This window comes from Cnephaeus nilssonii, assembly GCF_951640355.1.
Source record: "Cnephaeus nilssonii genome assembly, chromosome: 13".
Taxonomy (NCBI): domain Eukaryota; kingdom Metazoa; phylum Chordata; class Mammalia; order Chiroptera; family Vespertilionidae; genus Cnephaeus; species Cnephaeus nilssonii.
Window position 1 is genome coordinate 62,256,836 of NC_137084.1, and position 19,823 is coordinate 62,276,658.

Consider the following 19,823-nt stretch of genomic DNA (forward strand, 5'->3'; position numbering starts at 1 on the left):
CCATTCTAATTTAAGGTCTCTACCAATCTTTAGGTATTGACAGGTCAGGACCCTGCAGTGCAGAAAGCCAAACCCAGCCAAATACGTTCATTAACTTCTGATGATGTGTTTAGAATTGAGCTGTATACTGTTGGGGTTACAAGAAAACTAGAAAGCACTGTCCTCACCTTGGAGACTTTATCATCTAATTACGGAAGAACTTACACACTTACATGTAAAAATACAAGCAAATATAGGACCAAGTTTTAGATTATATGATACAAGTACGAAGTCAAAGATGCCCTGGCCTTGCTCCAGAAATTCTGAGGCTGTGGATCGGGTACCTGCTCAGGTGATTCTCATGCCCATTGGCCCAGGGAATGCTCTTTGAGAAACACTGGCTATGTGGGAACAATGAAATCCAACTCTCATTCCCCAACTGGACTGTGCGAGGATACAAGAGCTTAAAAAGATAAAGCAACTCTCAGGATGCCTGACAAGCGGTAGTAGTCTAGTAAGTAGTCTCTTCCCTTTTATCTTTCTCTTCCTTTCCTTATCTGCTGAGTTTTAAAAAAAGCCTGGGATATAGGAAGCAAGGCCTTGCTTTAGGAATCCCTGGGGCTACAGAGCTCACCAACTGTCCTCAAAAGCAAAAGGATACAAAGTAATCTTAAAGGGGACCGTGCACTGAGTCTTATTGCAGGCCAGTCACCATGCCCAACACTTGACTTGATCTCTCTCCTTTATTCCTCCCAATAAAACAACCAGCAAGAAGTAGTATCATCCCAGCTCTGCAGCCGAGAAACCTCAGCTCAGAGAGCTCATGCAGCTGTATGTCGTGGAGGAGGATTTGAAGCTGGGTCTGTCTGAGTCCAGAATGCCAGTTCTCAATCACTATACTCTGTTGTTTTGCAGTTGAGATGAGAAGCGTTGAGGAGAAAGATGTTCATACTTTAAATCTGTGCCAACCCATCTGTGCATGAAGCAAATGTTTGTTGAGCCCTCCCCCCAGGGGTGAGCCCAGCAGTCAGGCACAGAAGAGAGTGCGTTGTGGAGAAGGATAAGGGTGTGGAGATGGGGAGGGGGTTTGGTCTTCCTCACGAGTTGATTAAAAATAATTAAAGCCATCTCTGAGCAGCTTAAAGGAACCGTCCTCTCACATATCTGAACCCAATGCCCAGTCAGTTCTCTCAATTTTAAATCCATCATGGCCTTACTAGCATTCAGCAGCTGTGCATCACTGCAGGTTGCCCAGGACCAAACCAGAGAGGGTCGGACCTGCATTCCCACCATTTGTCCACCATCCAGAACTGAAATATCATTGCTGACATGTGCACATAAGGAACTGTTTGACATTGAAATTGGGTCTCAAAAGAACTGTTGGCCCAGAAAGAAACTCACTACAGACTGATTCATTTGCCTGTCAGCATAACCATTATTGCTTGTCTCATTTTCGGTTCTTATAAGTGTATTTCTAGTAGCACATGATCTCACTCATCTAGGGGAAATGATGAACAACATAGACTGATGAACAAGAACAGACCCAGAAAAAAGGAGGAATGGATCAGACTGTCGGGCCTCAGAGGGAGGGTCGGGGAGGGTGGGGATATGGGGGAGAGATCAACCAAAGGACTTGTGTGCATGCCTATGAGCCTAACCAGTGGTTAAGGACAACAGGGGGGTGGGGGCATGCGTGGGGACGGGTGTGGGATGGGAATGGGGGGATGAGGACAAATATGTGACACCTTAATCAATAAAGAAATTAAAAAAAAATAAATAAAAAATAAATAAAATTAAAAAAAAATCCATCATGGCTTTTGGGAAAGATTTCATCCCACATGTCCTACAAGCCACTAAAAGGGTGGGCTGGGAGACAAGCATGTGAGTGTCATTAACAGAATGGTAGTCGATCAAGATCTGTGAGTTGAGTGCTCTCGGAGGGCAAATGGAGAAAAAAATATATGAAGACTGCGTGTTGAATCTTAGGTCCACCCACACCAATGAGAGGAAAGCAGAGCCGTGACAGGGAGAAAGAGGCGAGGTCAGAGAAGCGTAAAGACAACCAGTCATGTTGGAGAGATCAGGGTGAGAATGGACTGGAGGCCGTGGCTGGCCCTCCACTCCTCACTTGAACCTGAATAGAAATAGTCTGCTCTTTTCTATGATATAATTTGGAGTTTAGTGCAAGACGATGTGAAAAGAAGATTTTGTGTTTTCAGAATATGGTTGACAAACATTACTTTCACTTTTCTTTCAGCCTTCTTGGCCTGGCCATGCCGTAGACAAAACCATGGGCTTTGGAGACAGGCCTGCCGTGTGATTCATATCCCAGTTCTGGCTATTAGCTGTGTGATCTGGGAGAAGTCAATTCACGTTCAAAAGCCTCAGTTTCCTTCTCTGTAAAATGGGAACAACAGTGCTGACTTCACAGGGTCTCTGAGAATTAGAGGACATAATGCAATGCCCAAAATATTCAGCAGTAGTAAGCACTGAATAAACAATAGCTATTCATAACTGTTAAACTTATTTCAACATAAAGGAGCAAGAGTCTGTTTGTTTGTTGTGAAGCAAGGGAGATAGGCCTTGCAGATTGCAGAAAGGTGTTCTGTGTCAGCTCTATCAGAAATGCTATGGTTTCAGTTATGCTGTAGATCGTGAGCTGTCTATGGAATTATCTCCATCCTCCTACCTGGAAATGTCAGAAGATGAGTGGAATGTCATTCTCTGATGGACTGTCTTTTGGAGTGTGCTTCTTTCATTTGGGTTAAGGGCTCAGCTCAGCGCCCTGCTACTTTGTTCCTCGTTGTGCTGTGCTTGTATGTGTGTGTGTGTTTTGTTGTTATTGTTGTTAATCCTCACCCAAGGATATTTTCCCACTGATTTTTAGAGAGAGGGGAAGAGACAGAGAGAAAGGAGCTTCGATGTGAGAGTCACATCCATTGGTTGCCTCCCACACAGCCCCAATCAGGGCCTGGAACAGAGCCTGTAACCCAGGTACGTGCCCTTGACCGGAATCGAACCCGGGATCCTTCAGTCCATGGGCTAGCACTCTATACACTGAGCCAAACCAGCTAGGGCCTGTTTTTTTAAATTTTATTTTATTTCTTAACATTTAATTATATCAATAGAGGACCCAATATACATTTACTAAGTATTGTACCTTAATCTCATTTATAAAATGGAGGTAATTCTATTCATGACATACAATTAGACCAAATGAAATTCAGAACCGATCCAGGAACTTAGTAGGTGCTTGATAAATTTTAGCAATTAACATTTTTCTTATTACTTATTTTTGTATTATTTCACATATGACAGATGGTTTAGAAACAATTATCTCTCTGAAGGAGCTTATGCTGTAAGAAGGGTACTTGGATTGCAGGTGTGTGGCTCCCACCATGCTTTAAACACAGGCTGGCCCTTGCATTCTCCAGTTGGCCACGCTCTCCTCTATTCCCTATTTTATTTTATCCACCCATTTTACTCATTTCTAGTACTTGCTTGGCCCATGTAGGCATTTGAAGTTACGATTTCTGGCTTATAGTTTACCTGTTAATCTAAGAAACGCACATCACTTCCCCACATATGCACTCATTCAAAGTCATGACAGTAAGAAGCAATGCATAATGATTTCCATTAGGTGGTATGATACCTACTAGTGCCTTAGAGTTAAAATCCAGATCTCTTAATGCCTAGTCTAGTTACCCATGATGAATGTGATAAATTTTACTGAATATCTACTATGTGCTAGGCAGTTTTCTATTTTTTTAACAATTAAAAATATGTAGAAAGGGGGAAAATGAAGAGAAAGAAAAGAGTGCTTAATGTGGGCAACATTGGTAAACGTCATCAACATAATTTCCAGTGAAATCTGTAGAACCACACTCCTCTAAGGTTTATAGGAGATCTGCATGCCAAGAAAATGCAACCATATCTCTTTCTCTCTCTAATCAAACAGATGGACTGTGCTAAATCTAGTTTCATTCCTTCCCAATACCAAAAGATAGAAACATAAGAGATAAGCTCTCTTATGGAATTTTGTGGAAAATTTTTAAACCTTGTAGCTTCTAGCCCTGGGGCCTTACCATGTACTCTGCTATACACATTCTTACATTCTTTTAATTCATGATCGAAATAATATTTGGCGGATGCTTCATTTTTTTGCTCTTATGTTAGCTATGAAATACAAAACACCTCCTTATACAGGCTTGCTGTCATTGCCAAGATGTTGTGCAAACTTTAGTACATAAAATATTTTGAAGGAAAAATATGCTTCCATGAGTTGGCTTTGGTTTCCATATTCAGTCCCACTCTTTGCCTTACACTCAGCCTATGTAGAACTTAATAGAATTCATCTGTTTCCCTTCAACACTCATTTTCTCTTCAAGAGCATGGGAAGGCCATGGTAAAAATGGCACATCCTCAGCCCATACATGAAAGTGTGTGTGTGTGTGTGTGTGTGTGTGTGTGTGTGTGTGTGTGATTGTGAATGAATTAGGTATTTCATTGATGGAGTGTTTTATATGATAGAAAACCAAGTTTTCTAGAGAAACTGGAGTTAAAGATTGATTTGGCAGCAAGTAATAGCCACACTGGTTCAAATCATGAAAGATCCTTCATTTTGCCTTTTTTTTTCTGCTTCTACCAATAAAATTATAGTATTTGATGCTAATCTATAAAGTAGGCTTCTGATCCTATCTTCTTGGGATTTAATATAAACTTACATTTAATATTCTCTTATAATTCTCCACATTTATGTGAGTGTGTGTATGTGTATGTATTTAAAATTCTAAAATTATTGCCGAAACCAGTTTGGCTCAGTGGATAGAGCGTCGGCCTGCGGACTGAAAGGTCCCAGGTTCGATTCCGGTCAAGGGCATGTACCTTGGTTGCGGGCACATCCCCAGTGGGGGATGTGCAGGAGGCAGCTGATTGATGTTTCTAACTCTCTATCCCTCTCCCTTCCTCTCTGTAAAAAATATAAAATAAAATAAAAAATTCTAAAATTATTTTAGAGTATTATTTAAGCCACCGAGTTAGAGTAGTATGCCAGTGCTTAAATATGGTTAAAGCTTCTTGACCCTTGTTTTAATCCAGCATAGGGCTGCTAGGACAGTGAAAGCATATCTGTATTTTTTAAATAAAGTTCTGCCAATAATCAAGCTGTGTCTTTAGAATTATCTTCACTCTACTCATATTCATTCATTCAACACATATTTGCTGAGCATCTATTATGCTGCATGCCTTGGGGCTCAAAGTCCATGCATCTTACTGGAAAACACCATAGTTTGTCTATACTTTAAAGTTTTCCAACTGGGCTATTGATGGAATATTTATCTTCTAAAATGGTCTTAAGGATGCTAGGAGACCATCTGGTAAATCAGCTACATGATGAGCAAACCCTTTAGCTGGAAGCAATCAAAGCATTTTCACCAGTAAATGGCAGTGTATAAGGTCAATTTACATTTATAGGAAGCTGGATGTATGTTTTAATGTGTGGTAAACAAATGTTTTCCCAAATTTGTTACTTTGGTGACTTAATATCTTGTCCTATGGATCACCATGTGAAGCACCAACACAAGATTGCAAACTATGTCTATAAAACCTGACAGAAAATTGAGGGAACAATTGAACTCTTTTAAATGGGTACTTTTTTTCCTTAGAGGACAAATAACCTGTCCTTCTTATTATCTATCTATCTATCTATCTATCTATCTATCTATCTATCTATCTATCTAAAAGCCTAAGTGACAGTCGAAACTGAAACAACTGGATGACCGAACAGGCTGCGTGGGGCGACCAGGCCGGCAGGGGGTTTAGTGAGGGACGACCAAACAACTGAATAGCAGGCTGTGTTGGGTGACCAGGCTGGCAGGGGGCGGAGGCAGTGAGGGGCGACCAGGCTGGCAGAGGGGGACAGTTGGAGGTGACCAGGCCATCAGGGGGTGAAGTTAGGGGTGATCAGGCAGGCAGGCAGGTGAGCAGTTAGGAACCAGTGGTCCCGGATTGTGAGAGGGATGTCTGACTGTGGGATCGGGCCTAAACTGGCAGTCGGACATCCCCCGAGGGGTCCCGGATTGGAGAGGGTACAGGCTAGGCTGAGGGGGACACCCCCACCCCCCGTGCACGAATTTTGTGTATCAGGCCTCTAGTATTCCTCTTAAAGACAGTTTTAAGTTCTTTTGGAAAAAACGTCCAAATTTAAAAATTAGAAATAAACCACTCTATTTCAGTCCTCACAGCTAATTCACCAAAATTCTCTTTTGTAAAATTTTGGTAATAAATATTTAAAGAAACAATATGTACAAAGAAAACCTTATATCTCAATAAACAAACACCAGAGCATAGAGCTGGCCCCTGGGGTCTTACTTTGAAAAAATGTCTCTATAAATTATGGTCATTATATGAGAGATATTTTTTTAAAAAATAATGTTAAGTAATAAAAATGCTGGGATTACATCTTCTTTTCATTTTAATGGAATGCAAAGGTTCAATCAATCAGGACTGTTTTCAGCAAAAGGTAGAATGGGTCCAATTAGATATGTCCTAAAGCAGCAAACAAAAATGTCCCTGGTGCCCGGCCGGTGTTGCTCAGTCATTGAGTGTCGACCTATGAACCAGGGGGTCATGGTTCGATTCCTATTCAGGGCACATACCTGAGTTGTGGGCTCAATCCCAGTGGGGAACGTGCAGGAGGCAGCCAATTCTCTCTCATCATTGATGTTTGTATCTCTCTCTCCCTTCCTCTCTGAAATCAATAAAAATATATTGGTTTCATTGAAGTATGTTGAAATATTAAGAATCATTGAATCCACTCAGTTTTACTGCAAAAGTAGTTTTATGGGCTTATTAGGAGAGTAAGTTTCACAAAGCCAGCAAAGTTATCAGGCGGGTATTGTTCTCTTAATATTAAAAAGAAACAACCTCTAAAAATATTTGTCTTGTTCTAGGCATCTGAGTAAAATGGTTCTCTGTTTCTCTTCACTTGTTTTAGAAGGGGGATATATAATGATTTCCCCGCCTCCCTCCCCCCCCCCCCCCGCCTCCCCCCCAACAAAAATGAAGTAACTTGGGATCCATGAGACTATTTTGGCGTGGGATGACTGCCCTTTCTTTTTCTTGGCTTCCAGAGCCAGGCATCTGCAATTTGCAAAACAAATTCAAGATAAAGTACCCAGCTGGGCAAGTTTGTACAGTAGATCTCACAAACTGGTTTGCTATTCAATTAATCTTTTTTTCCCCCCTTCCCTCTCTCCCTCCTTTCCCCGTCTCAGTGAACTCACTGCTCAAGGCTATTCATCTTCTCAACTGTCTGCTGATGAAGCCATTGATTTATCTCTGTGCCTGAGAAACAAGTTGCCTCGACTGCTTCAGACTCCCCACCAGCTGGTAGGCCCACGGAAGTTATTTATCTGGGGTCTGGGCAGTGAGGTGGCTCTGGGTGGCTACAATAATGGAACAGTGCTAGTTTGACACAACAACAACAACAACAACAACAACGACATAACCATCAGGAAATCATCTAGGATACAAGTTTTAAACAGAAGGACTGAGGGAGGAAACACTGCTTATCTTCCGGTCACCCGTCTTTGCTTTCCAGGGTCAGTTAACTCTGATAGGACCGGTCAAGTCCAGCTTGCCACCTTGTTGGTAAATAAAATCTTATTGGAACATAGCTGTACACATTCATTTACGTATTGTCTGTGGCTACACCACAACAGCAGAGTTGACAAGCTGTGACAGAAACCTTATGGCCCACAGAGCCTAAAGTATTTACTGTCTGGCCCTTAGTGGAAAAATGTTGCCGACTCTTGGTCTCTCCGGCTGCACTAGCCAAGGAATGCTACTTTACCTTGAATTGATAAAATGCCTTCGAGAAAGAACCCAGCAAACCTTGGAAGGAACTGGCAAGTTGGGGATTAGAAACACCTATCTCGAGATCTGTGTACAATAACCGCCCCCCCCCACCCCAGCCACTATTACAAATAGCAAGCACTGCAAAGCAACTTACAAATCTTCCATCTAACTTCATTTTACCCACGAAGACGCTGCCCAGAAAGGTTAAAAGGTTGACTCATAAAAGGTTACAAACTTAACTAAAAGATGAGGAACACATATCCAAATCCAGGAAAACATATTAAGGAGAAATGAATGTAATAAAATCTATTTGCTTGAGAGAATTGTAGTTTGTCTGCTGGAACCGGCTTGTTGTGGGTGAGGGGTGGGAGGCTGGGAGAGGGGAGATGTTTAAAGGTGGAGTGTGCAAACACAGGAACATGTATTTGGACTAGTACTTTTCTTTGTCCTTTGCAATTACAAACAGGAGCTGCGTTTCCCTCCTATTTTAACAGGGCATCCTTCTTTGCTTGCTTAGAGCCTTCTGCTCCACCCTGCAGGGAAACCCCGATCATATGTTTATTATCTGGTTCAAATGATTAGAATGAGTTTTGTAGTCATTGTAGTGTTCATCCTTTAGATGTTACCTAATTTTCAAATCACCAGGGCACTGCATCTATTCTTAGCCTCTGGGGCGGACACTTATTATGGGTTGGCACAGAAGAGCAGTTCCATGGGCGAGAAAGCAGCATTTAGGTGGGAGAGTGGCCAGGAACAAAATGTCAGTGGGTCAGGGTGGAGTGGGAAGAATTTGGTAACTCGGGGAGAAGGAATGAGAAATCTTTCTTAAAAGAGAAGCTTTTCAGCATTTGAAGGGCTCTTTGTGGCAGACCTGAAATTTCTGCTCTGTAAGTTAGCTTTTAGCTTTCTGTCCCCAGAGCAATGGCTTCAAACTGTTCTTTGGATAACAGTGACGTTTGAGGATTTCACAAAGCTATGGATTCTGCTTCTCCTCCCATCCTCTCAAGTACACATACAACTGACAATATTGTCTACAATTTCAGGAAATTTACAAATTTTCTAGACATCTACAGACCATCCATCCATAGACCTAAGGTTGAGAACTGTACCCCCTTCCCCCAAAGGTTAGTGTTTATGAAAGTAACTAGAGGCCTGGTGCACGACATTTGTGCACTGGGGGTGGGGGGTGGGGTGGTGGTGTTCCTCAGCCCGGCCTGCGCCCTTTAGCAGTCCGGGAGCCCTCGGGGGATGTCCGTCAGTCGGACATCCTTAGCGCTGCCACAGAGGCAAGAGAGGCTCCCGCCACTGCTGCTGTGCTCACCAACTGTCAGCCTGGCTTGTGGCTGAGCAGCGCTCCCACTGTGGGAGCGCACTGACCACTAGGGGGCAGCTCCTGCATTGAGCATCTGCCCCCTGGTGGTCAGTGCGCATCATAGTTACCAGTGGTTCCACCGTTCAGCTGATTTGCATATTATCCTTTTATTATATAGGATAAGATGATTTCACCTTAGATGTAGTCCCTACACTGTACTCCCAGCTTAAGATCATCCATAGCTCCTCTTTGCATTTAGGACCAAGTCCTACTCCCAAGGCCCTCCATCATCTGGCTTCTGCATGTTTCTCCAGTCTCATTTCTCAATGCATTCTTTCTTCACCCTGTGCTATAGTAGCATTACACTACATGGAGATATGATGTAATTCTCCAGACTCTCGAAGCTCTTTCTCCCTTCCATATTTTTGCATATGTTTATATCGTCTCTGCCTGGGATACTCTTCCCCTGTCCCTTGCTACCAAGTGAACATCCATTCTTTCTAGGCTCAGCTCAGATGTCATTTTTTCAGGAAGTCTTCTCTGACCTCCCAAGGATCTTCGATGCCCCTTTTCTGTGCTTCCGTAACACCTGGTACTGGCCCATGGGGTAGCATGTGTCACTCTATATCACAGAGTCTCTTTGCTTATATCCGTTTCTCATTATAAGTGCTTAGAAGGCTGGGATGTTTATCATGATATTCTCAGGGTACAGCGGATGCCCCACAAGTGTTTCTTGTATAAATGAATATGTAAATTAATACATACAGAAGCAGTGTGAAGCAGGAAATGGGACAGAACTTCCTGCTATAAGGCACATGGGGTGAAAATGCTAGCTCTATGCAAAGGCACCTGGAAAGCCAATATAGGAGAGAAAGGCAAAGGTAGAGCAACACTGTTAAATCCAGTGTTGCTTGTATGGGTGTGCCACCTGAGAAGGGTCTAAGGCATAAAGGATGTTATAGGAAGGAAAGAGTTAGTGATAAGTAATGATGGAGATATGATGACGATGATGATGATATTGATGATGCCTGCATGTCTCAGAAGGCAGGAAGAAGGCACACAAATGGAGTATACTTTCTACTCATAGCTATTATTTTTTGGAAGCTATGTACCAGGCCATGTGTTGAGTGCTTGACATTTATTATCTTATTTAATCTCCATAATGATTCTGTTTTACATATTATTTCCGTTTTAAAGATAGAGGTTAAGAAATTTCTCTCTTTTTTTTTTACACGTTAAAAGTAAAGGCTATACAATAAGCAAGTAGTAATAGAGAATGAAGAAGGTATAAATAATACCATGGTTCAAAAAGGAAGGCAATCTCTTATAAAGAATTGGTTCTTCAATAAAAATGATGTCCAAATATTATACATGAAATAAATTTGGAATTAAAAAAAAATTGATTCCCCAAAGTGGCTTCTAATACTTAGGAAAAAATGTAAGATTTTTTTCCTTTGGAAATAAAAAAATCAATATGGAATTTTACTTTAATGAAAAATTTATAGACTACTTTTAGCTTATCTCTTTAAGATACAGAAGGAAAAAAATCTAAGAAAATGCTCACATATCTCATGAGAAAATACTATATTGATGCAAAATGTAGATATAGCCTTTGTAGTCAGAATGCCTGTTTTTTTAAATATATATATTTATTTATTTCAGAGAGGAAGGGAGAGGGAGAGAGAATAGAAACATCAATGGTGAGAGAGAATCATTGATTGGTTGCCACTTGCATGCCCCCCACTGGGGATCAAACCCACAACCTGGGCATGTGCCCTGCCTGGGAATTGAACCCTGACCTCCTGATTCATAGGTCAATGCTCAACCACTGAGCCACACCAACTGGGCCAGAATGCCTGGGTTTTAAATATTTCCTCCATAACTTACTAATTGTTCTTGAGCAAGTTATAAGTCCCTCTGCCTCAGTTTCTTATCTATTAAGGGGTAAATAATAGCACCTTCCTCATACAATTGTGTGGCCTAACTAAGATTATGTTGGTAAATATGTGGCCATCTCTGGCTCATAGGAAGGATACAAGAAAAGTGAGCATTTATTTTAAGCTGTTACTTTCTTTGACAGTTTTTACTTCTTCCACACTAGGACCTTATTTCATTAATTCTTCTAGGAATCTGTTTCATGTGACCTGTGGACCTTGTTAATTTTGCAGTCTTCTCTTTTAACCGCTCTGGGCCTTACTTTCTCCAATTTTAGGGTATGCAAGTTAGATTACTAATTTGGTATAATCTCCAAATTCCATTCTAGTGCTGGAACAGTTGACATTCCTTTTTAATTGAGTCAAACTAACAATAAATACCACTGAGATGAAATCATTTGATTTCCTTTTTTCCATGAGTCTAAAATACAACCTAACAACATGACATGCAGTGGTTTTGCCACTATAATGAACAAACACTAGATTTGTTTAGGGGGGAGGGGTAATCAAACTGGTTATCTTATTTGAAAGTGACTGACGTAAATAAATGGGGTCATGGGGAAGGAGATGTTGTGGAAAGGTATTAAACTGAATTCCGAACCTGTTTGCATTCTTCTGTGGAAAGCACAATTTAGAACTGTGTTGCTTTACTAATAATATCTGACTTTTCTGAACTGATTCTTCAAAAAGATATATACCAGTATTTTCCCCGATTCTGTAAACACACACACACACACACACACACACACACACACACACACACAAAACTACCAAATGTTTTGCTAGAGGTAATTATTATGTTTTGAATATCCATTCTTCAGTAAAATATATAAAATGTATAAACCTACAAAGTAGCTTTATATGTCCTCTTATGAGAAATGAGAAAATATCTTGGTTATTACATGGAAATAACAGACATGGAAATCTAGATACACTGATACAGTACAGGAACTGAGGGTAGTATCTTCAAATGTGTCCATTTACTCCAATGTGACATGATTAGCTATTTTTGAATGTATTATTATAATGACCACTAAGGACATTAAAAAAAAGACCCATCTGTTCTCTGTTAAATGCAGCCCTGAAGTCTCCCTTGGATTAGCAAAGCAAGCCACTAAATACCTCAGGGGGACTTCAAAAAAGCTGAGTTCTCCCTAAGAATCACTAAGGGATGAACTTCAAAGATTAGAGGTTTCACTTGGATCAATTCCCAGAAAATCAGGTTATTTACCAAATCTTATTTATGCAAACTATACAAACATGTTTTGATCTGCAGAGTACTAAAATAATGTTTAAGAAAAACAATAACCTTAAGTGAAAAGTCTACCATGGAGAAGAACGAGGAAGGCCAACTCTCTTTGGTCTGATTACCTTGTCTGTCTCCACTGATCAATTCAGCTGTACAACTACTACCAGATCTGCTGCCACTTTATGGCCAGGACTCTAGAAATAAGTAGCTGAAGTTTTTATTAATTCTGTTATGTTAAGTAATAAGATTAGGGGTTTCTTACACACATACGCACTCTCTGACACATATTTTAGCCTATTTCTGTTTGTTTGAAATTACAAGATGGAATGGAGTCTAAATTATTTTTAGATGTCAACCTCTTCTTAAGACATTTTTCCATCTACAAGGGTTTCTAGTATAAATTTGGGTTCACAAGCTGACTCTTCACATTAATTCATCTGAATGGAGAATTCAGAATGAGGTAAGTCTATTTTGGTACCTGTCCAATATAGGTGACTGGTATTGCCTGAGTCCTACTCATATCTTGTATTTATCTTTGTTATATTACATTTTAGTTATTTATTTACAGGCGTGATTTCTATTACTATACTATTATTACTTTAGAAACATGGATTGTTTTATTCACATGTGCATTCCCACTAGTACACATAAGCCTGATATAAAATACTCAGTATATATTTGTTGTTAAATAAATAATGAATAACCAATTACATGAGAATCAGATAAACTTAATTTATAACATGATTTGCAATTATTTGGATGTTATTAAGAAAGTAACATGCATAGCAAACATTTTCAGGGAAATGACAACTGTCAATATCAAATATAATATGAAATGCCTTAGCTGGGAATGCTTATTATTATCTGTCAATTCAAGATATTACACCAATCTTTTTGCTTATGATTAAAACCTTGAACTTAAATTTAGCATGTACAGAGTTATGTGAACTTTTAACCTTTTTTTTTTTTTTCCCCTCAGCGATTTGGGTAGGTTGATTGTGCTGGATTCTGTTACTTGTAACTGGAAACAGATCCTTGATTTGAACATAACTGTCCAGTGATTTTTCAATTGGGTAAACATTTGTGGCTTATGTTCCTAACTGCTGATCAGGAGAGAATGCATGAAAGGACACCGATATATTGTATAGTTACCAATGTTTACATCGTTTTGTACTTTCCAAACCCATGTGGTACTTTTGAAAAGAATATACATCTGGGAATGCAACAGCTCTTTAGCTGCTGGCTGGTTGCAAATAACAGCTCATTTAGCATACACTGAGCACTTCCGCATATTTAAATCAAAACTGTAACTAAATTTGAGCCAATTGGATTCCCTTTATAATTTGAAAATATTGTTATCTAGCCATCCACAGAAAAAATAAACATGAAGATAATTTAAAAAATTTTTAGCCTGTTCATAAACTTAACAGAATTTGGGCCAAACATGAGCAATGCCACAACATTGAGTATCACGGAAACTTAAAACCAGTCAACTACCGTCTTTGCCTACATTAACTACCAAAGAATTGGCTTGAAAAAGTTATTTAACTAAATTAACTAAATCAAGTTGTGTTGGTATTAGTAAGGCACTGCTTGATTGTCTTATCCAAGGGCTTGATTTGCCTGATACATTTTTAGTTGAAGTTTGTATTTATCTAATCTTGGCCAGGTCTTGACTTCAGTTTTCTTCTTTTAGATACAGCTGTATTGACACTTGTGAGATTCTAGCATCATTTTTAAAAGTTCCTATTTTCAAGGTACTGGGCAAGCATTAGGAGTCCATTGTAGAAAGGTGGTTCAGTTAATAAACATTTTGAGGGCTAATTTAGCTAAAGCATTTCAAACTCTTTAGAAACAAAATAACATTGTTAGATGTAATGTTAATATGCAACTGACTAGTTATACAGATCATAGGAAAGGAAGGACAATTTAGTTCCTTTAAAATATCACTTAATGCTGAAGATGGCCATTCTCACATACAGCAGTCCTTCTGCATGCCAGTGCTGTACCTTTTCCTTTACTTCTCAATTAAGTTTGAATATTTTTCACACACATTTCCTTTACTCTACCTTAATCATTTGTTTTGGCAGCTGAGTTCAAGGTTTTCTCCCAGGTAATATACCATTCATTCATATACCCTGCTATAGCTTTCCATAACAAGAAGGTATTAATCTTTGGCTTTCACCTGGTCCTTGGTCATAAAAGAAAGTAGGATGGTCACTGTTTTTAGAGGAAAAGCAACAAATCTGGATAATATAGTTTACTTTAGTAATTTAATTATATTATTGTTTATAAAAGTTCAAAGAAAAGCTATTGGTCTGTGGGGAATAACTTTTAGTCAAATATAATACCAGCGGAACTAACTTGTGTACTTCCTACTACATTCATCTTCAGAAGGGAGCAAAAACAATATGGGCATTGATATATGGTCCCTCCATTTTTTAGGGAAGACATGAAAAGTATGGCAATTTACCTGTAAGCATCTATTACCGTAAAGGAAGGCTGTGGTGTTTCTATTTAAATGCAAATAAGTCACAATGTTGTGTAGAAAGTGATTTATTTTGATATGTTGCCCCCCCCCCCCCCCCCGCCAGGATTTTCGGCTAGCTACTAGAAATATTGTCCAAGGACATCTGTTCAAGGATCTACTTTACAAAATGGTCAAATATTCCTTAATGTTTATATCTATGGTCAAGGATAAAAAAACAATCAGGCTACCAAGATTTATAAGGCACAGCTTATTGAAAGATATTTCTTGGAGGGCTGCAGTTCCATAAACTGAATGAGGAACAATTTGTAGTTTTGGGGAATGGTCCACTTCCTGCAAACTGTAACATGTCTTAGATGAGCAAACCAGTTATAATTAACATTATCATCACAAATCTCCTGATTTCTGTCTTAATTTAGGATAGCTCCCTATTGTAATGTCAACAGATAAACAGTGTGGTCAGAGAAAATTTACATTCTAGATATTTAACTACATGTGGACACATATATAAACATAGAGATTATGAAAATTGAAATGTTTACAGGTTATATATTGTGACTATTTCACCAAGCAAACTGGATTTCTTTTTAGAGATTTAAATGAAAAACTGGTTTTCCTGTTTGGGAGGGTTTAGAGCAAATCTACTGGGAGATGCAGGGGCAGATCAACTAGCCTTTGTGGGGTCACTTACCACTTTTATATGTAGGGGACACTGTGGAAGAGGCAGGTGCCTGGGCTATATAGGATTGTTTCTGATATCAATGGAATGAACATTTGTAGTTACCTGTAGATTTGGTAGGGACATAGGATGCTGACAGAGGCCACATTTTAGATTGCTAAAGGGCCAAACAGTCCTTACTCAACTTCCTTCAGTACACTGTAGGTGAGTTAAGAGGAATAGGGAATAAAAAGGAGACAATAATGTTGGATCAAATTGCTATGTATGATATAAGGCAGAATAAAAGTTGCTTCATGCATACATCAAAAAACTACTGCAGGCATTATTTGTTATAGAGAAATCATTTTGGCTAGGGGATAGTAGATTTAATCTGAGAGTATCACCAACAATTTTAGTTACTCTATATTTTTTTTAGTACTTTCACATAAGTATGTATTTTATAAGTAATCTATATATATGAAAGGCTAAAATGCTAGGTGTCCATCTGACTGGTAGCTATGATGTGCACTGACCACCAAGGGGCAGATGCTCCATGCAGGAGCTACCATGACACGCATGGCCTTTTAAAAATAAATGGCACCACGGACCTGGTGCTGGCCAACAAATACTTGGCTTTCCCCAAGTGGGACACAGGCCGCACCACCACCCTGGAGCGACACCCCACCAAACTGTAGCCAACACTGCCAAGATCCTATGGCACACAATGTGGCCCACAGCCCAGCCCAGCCCAGAAACGGTGGTTGTGGGTGCCGGTTAATTATATCACATAGCAATGCCCAGCTTCCTCTCCCTAGTGACTAGCTTCCTTGGAGTTTCTTCAGCCCAGGAACATGACTTGCTTTATAGCCAGGTGCAAACATTTTACACTTTAACCAAATGTTTGTGAAGCGTTTTCACACGCCTCATCTCATTTGATCCTCACAGAAGTTCTGGAGTAGGTAGATAGGAGACTCGGTGGAATCCTATTTTCTTTTCATTAGCCAGAAAATGGAGATTTAGAAAGTTTAGAAACTTGACCCGACTGAAAAGAAGTAAGAAATAGTGGAACTTGAAAATGACTTCAGGTTTTCTTACTGCATAGAATATAGTCAAACACTGCTACAGTTAAATATTTCACCCTTTGTTCTCCCTGAGTGATCTACAATAATAATCTGCTTCATGTTGATATTTACTGCTGTGTTGCTGACAATTACCTGAAAGAGAAGTTGGGGTGCTTCACTGGGCTGGAAAAAGTTTAGCTAAATAAGAAAGCAGGTCTAATTAAGCAAGTTTATTCTATATCTATAAAAGGCTAAGTTGACTTGCGCATGTGTGATACATATAAAGTTCTTGCTGATGCCAATCGCATGCATGTGTTTTGATCTGTCATTGTCGATTGTGAATTTGGTTGACACTTCTATCATAGAGAAAGGGCGAAGAGCGATATTAAAATATTTCTTCTAATAAATTTTCATTCCGTTTCATGATAATGATGCAATAATGTTTATAAGAACTTGAGTTTTTAAGGTCACATTAACCCAGAAGAATAATTTTTACATTTAGATATAGTAGTTTTTTTCTTATATTAAAATATTCCATTGATCTTTTATTAGTAGTAAAATAAAAATTCAAAAAAGGTTACATAGAAGTCCATAAACCAACTAAATAATGACAGAATAAGTGGGATTATTTTTCTTAGCCTTAGGAAAATTCCAACACACACTTCAACTTCTCACATGATTTTGGGGTAGCCTTAAGTTTTCAGAACACAATTTAATATTTTATTTATGGACGGCAGGAGAAATGGTAACAAAACTTTAATATTTGATTTCTGAATATCTGTGCTTCCCCCCACCCTCCAAAAAAGAATATTGTGTGTGTGTGTATGTGTGTGTGTGTGTGTGGTTGGGGGAGGGTCTTTATAACATTACTACCATAAAATCTACATCTATGTACTTCTTGTACTATCACACTTTTTTCCCCTCTAAAATTTCATATGCCACAATTCAGCCGAGCCAAATTCTTGCATATCTGCTCTCTATTTTGGCCTGGAGTAACGTGTGGGAAACAGAACATCCTGAGCCTCTTCTTAAAGCACCACTAGCAGGCACTGTTAGAGCATTTTCATGCTTATTCATTCCACTCAGGCAAAAATGGAACAGCAGCTTACATCAACTGAGGATCAGCGAACACAATCTCATAGCAACGGACACCAAAACAGTCCCTCATTACAAGCTTTGTCCAACAATCAAGTCTTTAACGAGAACAAAGGTTGACAGTGATTAATCATTAAGCAGTTCCTTGTTCCTCCACGCACGTGTTCTCGGCAGCCTCCTGCAGAGGCAAGTCTGGCATGTTTCCTGTCCCTGTGCTCCGCTGTGCCATGTCTGAAGGGACAGCCACGCAGCCTTCTCACTGTTTTAATTTCAAATGCTACAAACATCTACAGAGTTCCTATGTGCACATGTCTTGACTTTTATTCTGAGCCTGGCAGACTCTGAATGGATATAGGGAGTGAGGACATAATAAGCTGTTAACTCCACATCTGCTTATTAAATTATGTTCAAAGATGGTAGAAGAAATTGATTAAACACTGTTTTCTAGAATAAACCATTGAATTCTGTTTGTTTCCTTAAGCAACACAATAAGTTGAAATAATTTAGCTGTGCAATGAACATAAAATACCTTTTCTAGTGTTTGTACATTAAAAAGCTTCTATGTTGACAAAGCACAATGTTTTGAAAAGCAACAAAAATATTTTCAGAAATCCTCTCTCAAATCCATATAAACCATGTTATGTGTGGACAAGGTAAAGAGGGAAGAGTAGCTATGAGACAGGTTTCTAGGAGGTGAGGGGCAAAGGTCAGTTATGTTAACAACAAATACATCGTTTTTGCAATAACATCAGACCTAACAAAGACCAAATTGAGGTAACTCTAAGGATTCTTTGTGTCTATTAACTTCTTTTTTCAAAGTGGTCAGAAATAAGTGATGGCAAGTCTCCAGTAGTTCAAGTAGCAGATTTAAACCATTATGTCTACAATATAAAACCTAAAGCATTACATCCAATCACAAAATATGGAAGATGTAATTTTCCTGGTGTACTCAGCATTTAGTGCACAGCTGTAAATTCTTTAACCTGAGTTATATTCACTAAGGAAAGGGAAATGACAAAGACATCCTACAAACAAAAGGACCACCTTATTATTGATAACTAAGGTCATCACGCAAATCTATGTGACAGGGATGACATAATGATCATTGACTCGTGTTAAGATCAAAGCAGCATGTTAGAAACCCCATTCAGAAAATGAACATTTTTTAACTGGAGCCTCCTGGGATTAACATTTAAAACTAACAACAGTGAACTTTGAACTGTGAGGGAAAGCAGTGAGGAGCTATAGGAGGAAAGCTTTCAAAGTGTGAGATGGTTTTAGACTATATGCTTATAAACCAACCCGTCTGATTATTTTAACTCAATTCAACTGAACTCAACTCAACTTATAGTAACCTACTCCAACTGGTTCTATGTATCTCTGTAGTTAGGGAAAATTAACTTCACCTCACACAAATATTCTTTAAAAACACATATTTGGCTTGAACTGGTTGGCTTATCCTCAATCCTTTTCCAATTAGAAGATAAGCTTGTGACATTTGGGGGCTTATGTCAAAGTCTTAGGGCAAAGATCTAACTCAATTACAAGTCAAGGGATTCTAAAACATGTAGATGGCATGGAACATTTGAGCAATTTCTAAATCATGGGACATGCAAATCTCAAAGAAATTCACATACATGTTTATTGGTATAATTATTCATAAATAACAATAATAATGATCATATGCTGGGTGCTTTATGCAGGATCACATTTCATAACTATAACAACCTTCTAAGATAGGCCCTATGAGCATCCCCATTTTACAGATGAGAGAAATCAGATTTTGAGGTGGTAAATAATTCATCTAGTTAGTATGCGCTGGAGTCAAAATTCTAACTCAGACAGCCTGACTCCAGAGCCCTGCTATAATACTCGTATAAGAAATAAGATAAAAATGAACTCGTCCAGAGTCTTTATTATAAAGCAGTGGTAAATATACACTATTGGCATATAATCCTATATAATAAAAGGCTAATATGCAAATTATCCCCTCAACTAGGAATTCGACCAGGGGGCAGGGCCAGCCAGCCAACTGCCCATGGCGCACCCCCCCCCCAACCCCCCATCAACCCAGCCGGATCAGCCCCCAATTGGAGCGGGCGGCCAGACCCACCCATGCACGAATGCGTGCACTGGGCCTCTGGTATGTAAATATAAGGCAATATGCTCTAGTACAAGTATACAATTTGG

General features: G+C 39.3%; 1 protein-coding gene across 1 annotated transcript in view; it reads right to left on the reverse strand.

Moving 5' to 3' along the window:
* Positions 1-19,823, reverse strand: part of MAML2 (mastermind like transcriptional coactivator 2) — a 360,548-nt gene that overhangs the window by 12,728 nt on the left and 327,997 nt on the right. The gene's annotated exons all lie outside the window — the stretch shown is intronic.